The following is a 4,977-nucleotide window of genomic DNA, read 5'->3' on the forward strand; positions in this document are numbered from 1 at the left end:
CAGTATTTTATCCGGTTTTGTATTTATAACACCTTTTCCCAAACTTACCGTGTTAAAGAGAGAATCAGACGCCATCTGGAATTTTCGAATACATCGGTAAACACTATGTTTTTCGAGCTGAATAAACATGTTACATTGAATAAAAACACGAAAAATATATCCAGTTTGGTAGAAAAGTAACTTATCTTGCCTTTGATAACATTTATTTGTTATATATTTGTTTTTTGACAACTTTTTCGAATCTATGTGTACAGTAATACAAACCCACGTATTTTAACAAACTGAAAATATGGATATAAAAAAATGATTTTGCATGTTATTTTTGTTATGTGGTGAAATAATCTTAAATAAGAAACATGATTTTTTCTTTAGGTTAATTTTTTTACTGTGCAATATTTCATGAATTTATTAAAAATATTGTTTTTGATTTTGAAAAAAATATTGTGGTTCATTTTGATTTAAAAATATTCATTTTGATTAAAAAATATTCATTTTGATTTAAAAAAATATTCATTTTGCTTTAAAAAAAAGTTTAATTTTAATATTTGTTTATTGTCTTAACTCATATCAAATGTTTTGCTTGTGTTCTGCTTCAAATATTCATAATCTTACATGCATAATCTTCATTTAATTATATTAAATAAACTTCAAGTTTATTTCAAATCAAATCGTGTTCCTTCACTTTTTTAAAATGTAATTTATAAGTAATTAAAGAACGCATTCTAATCTTTAAAATCTATAATACAACGAAATATTCAATTGCTTATAATATACTTAAACAAATAACTTGTTTTTTTTTATTATTAATATTAGATGATTTTCAGTATAAATCGTGTTCTTTCTTTATTTCTTTATTTTAATCCAATTTTGAAGTTTTGTAACGCTGTCTGTAAAAATTACTGTTCATTATTGACAGTCTAAGAGTTCCACATATCTTGCTTGTTGGGACCTCGGCGATGACGTCATTTTTTCAGCTGGCCGGCCATCTTTATAACGAAGGCCACGGTTAAATACCAGTGACAAGTGAAGTGTATGTACAGGACGACTGGAAACAAATGCCGAGATAAGCGGAGAGCACATACAGCCCCTAGAATTCTCAAATGGTCACCCATCTGGTACTAACCAGGCTCAACGTTGCTTAACTCCGGTGATCTGACGAGAACCGGTGTGTCAAAGCGATTATGCCGTACATTATGCCATATAGTAAAAGTATCACGTAAATAAATAACGTAAGTAATGGATCAACCTATAAGCGATTGTCTATCTGGTCAGTCACCGGAACAACGAGGGTTTTGATAGGATGACGTTATTATTGTTTTATTACACAACAATCACATCCTCGTAAAGCCAATCTTTTTCTCTGGTGATGGTCACGTGTTAGTATTAGAGCTATTCAGCTAACAGTGCTCGGGTGAAAATCCAGGATGAATCTTTCTCTGTGTATAAAAAGTAAGGACTATTAGGAATGATATGGGGTAGGGAAGTTGCTTATGCGCATGTGTAACCGCCATTCCTTTGTGTATTCTGTTATAAATCTTCCCAATTCTGGTCTTCAATATTGCATGTATAATGAATAGCTATCGTCAATCAAAAGGACCTCACAGATGGTAGACAACCACCAGTTACTATTTAAAAAAATTCTGATTCGCTGAACTAGAAGAAAAGCTACAACAACAACAACAACTACAACAGCAGCGGCAATGGCATCTAAAATGGTAAACAGTGTTTTCTTTTTGTGTGTGTGTGTGTGTGTGTGTGTGTGTGTGTTTCGTAAATGTCACCCCGAAACTTATTCGCGAAATCTCGTTAATTTCCGTTAAATTGAAGGCAGACGGCAATTTTATTCTTTAACTTTCTGAATGGACGTCTAACTTTATGAACAAATGAACAATAATGAACAAATGAACAATGTACAAACATTGACTCAGTGGGTCACGGGTCGTCTAGTCTCTATTTATATAAATTTTAGTATGTGTATATGTTCATACATTGGTAATACATGATTCACGCTTAAATAAATTAATTGATCATTAAGAATTTTGAAAACTACTGCTATGCGTAAGGCGTGTAATGTGAGCTATATCCAGTTTAATTTAGTTTTACGCAAAGGGAGTAAAAAGGGGGATTTTCGTGGAAATTCAGATGCCTCCGATTTTTGTGAAATGTTGACAATAAGAATTAGACATCAATTAACAAATAGACTTGTAGAAATTCCCATTTGAAAATTCAAATACATGAAATTTGCAAGGAGATCGATTCATATTGCAAAATAAAACAAGATTCCCTGAATTCTAATGTCTCCTTAAGATCCTTAAGCGTAAGGTTCAATTTTAGACATTTTAAATAATCAAAATTATGTAATGTACTTTTCTTAAAACCGAAATAGAGATTCTAGACATAAGATTTATTATCTTTATGCGTTGATTTTAATCTTAGTAAAGGGACAAGTGGGTTAAAAGTGTCCTATTTGTGTAACGTTACATACGTTTACACGCGCGTTAACATGTAGATAGCAAGGACCCAACACGTTGTAGTAGAGTACGTTACAAGGAACAGAGAGCAAGTAATAATTCAACTACTTTTTTTTGTAACAACGACATTTATTTCCGGGTACTTTCCCGAATAAAATGTGATCGTGCTCCTTCTCTCTGACCTCTGTCCTTTCAAATATCTTTCTCTTGTTTCTATAGTATTGTTCTTTTTCCTTGCCGTGACGTCATTCCGCATTTGCATATAACCGCCATACGTACGTCTTCGGTCTGTTACATTTGGAGAGTTTATTTTACCAGTTCTGGGGCGGGTATCATTCTATGTTTTACATAAATATCTATTAAACTCTAAGCGTGCCTCCAGAACAAATGATCAGAATCACCCTCGACCTTCTTGTAACGAATCTGGTTATTGCCTTCGCCGCTATTTTTATACCTTATCTCAAACTGAAATAATGTTGTTGGTGTTTCTGTTGTTGGTGCTGGTGTTCGTGTTGCTGCTGTTGTTGTTGTTGTTGTTGTTGTTGTTGTTGTCTTCATCATTCATCAGCGTATGATAATTAATGCACATTCTTTTATGTTTCAACGCCACGCTTATGAGCATACTAATGCACTGTTAGATTTTAAAAGCTGGTATCTTACGTGGCGCTATTTTAAGCTACAGTTATCTCTGAATTAAACATTCCTCTCTGCCGACAGGGGTCGCGGTTGCACCTGGCACCATTCTTTGTTGTTTCAATGCATCCATCTGGTTTTGATCATGCAGTCGCTTAAAAATCTTCCTTTCATGAAGGTCATCTCCTCCTTATAGATTCTTTATAAAAATACAGATGTTGAGTACTTTTATTTGATTTTTCCATGTCATGGATACTTAAAATTAATTGCTTTTCTTCTGACAAAATTACATTAGCGACGTTTATAAATATCGTAGAAATTTTAGTAGGAACATGGAGTCTTTGTAATGGCTTTTGTTATGCATACAGTAAAGTAAACACATTACGAAATGCACACAAAGTAGAGAAAGGTATATATATATATATATATATATATATATATATATATATATATATATATATATATATATATTATTGTCTACAAATAAAAATGTTTCATGTATGCTTATGCAATAAACAGTGTAGAAGATACTAATTACCGCCGGTCGAAGAATTCGAACCCAATTGACAAAATCACCTTTGTCTTTGAAACCTGATTATTAATCCTAAGGGATGTTTTAATTTGCTCGAAACATTGTACGTTGTGTATAAGAAATAGTGTTTGAAGGGCTATCATAATAGCGTTTAATGAACAAACACTGCTGGATACGAAATCGGGTAAACGGAATAAATGATTATATCGAAGGATTAAAATAATTTTCTCGTATCTTACGGTGTTTTTCTACCTAGCTCATTTATTATAGCCTTCAAAGACAACTACACACACACACACACACATACACACACATGTGCGTGCGTGCGTGCGTGCGTGCGTGCGTGCGTGCGTGCGTGCGTGCGTGCGTGCGTGTGTGTGTGTGTGTGTGTGCGTGTGTGTGTGTGTGTGTGTGTGTGTGTGTGTGTGTGTGTGTGCGTGCGTGCGTGCGTGCGTGTGTGTGTGTGTGTGTGTGTGTGTGTGTGTGTGTGTGTGTGTGTGTGTGTGTGTGTGTGTGTGTGTGTGTGTGTGTGTGTGTGTGTGTGTGTGTGTGATAAAGTGCCAGTAACCCGTTTGCTCAGTATATTTTATAGCTATGGAATTGTAAGTCTATGGAATTAATGAAGTATACGCATGATACTCGTGACGGAAAAGCAAATATTTTTAAAAATTACGTAAATGGGTCAAGAATATATTTTTTGTTGCATAACAGAAATATTTGTGTGAAAGTATATAAAAATAAAAGATATAGATAGATTTATACTTATACTCACAGCATTCATGCATGTGATTATCTTCACTCATTTTCACATACACACACGCACACACACACATAGATAGATAGATAGATAGATAGATAGATAGATAGATAGATAATGAAATATGGTTCATTGATGAATGTTTTATCGACTCTTTGTCATTATAAAGTGCAACGAACTAAATATTTTTGAATCCGTTCGATGCCCAGTTATAGATTAATGCGATTTAGTCACCACAATATACCATTTTTCTATAAGTATGGTATAAAGCACTCATCATAAGTCAACGGCTATTATAACTATTATAACTTTGCCCGTTTTTAAAAAACTAAAAAGTATATTTTTTCCATAATCTTCAAAGTGTTGAATACATTTGCAAGTAATTTTAACGTCTTTAAATTGGCAATTACAGAATCTAATGCAATAACGAAGACTTTAAATCGTAAAAAAAGACTTAAGCAAATACGTAGGAAAGTAATTGCTATTGCGTTTGGTTCCAGCTACAGTGAGAAATCAACTCTTGATAATAAACGGAACTTAAATAGGATTTAGTGATTTAATGTTTTTCTTTTACAACCGGCTTA

General features: G+C 33.3%; 1 pseudogene; it reads right to left on the reverse strand.

Annotated features, from left to right (window-relative positions):
- Positions 1-1,075: 1,075 nt before the first annotated feature.
- On the reverse strand, positions 1,076-1,192 carry LOC145278384 (5S ribosomal RNA; annotated as a pseudogene).
- Positions 1,193-4,977: the final 3,785 nt, after the last annotated feature.

The sequence above is a fragment of the Euprymna scolopes genome, chromosome 6 (assembly GCF_053919585.1).
Source record: "Euprymna scolopes isolate OS-2025 chromosome 6, ASM5391958v1, whole genome shotgun sequence".
Taxonomy (NCBI): domain Eukaryota; kingdom Metazoa; phylum Mollusca; class Cephalopoda; order Sepiida; family Sepiolidae; genus Euprymna; species Euprymna scolopes.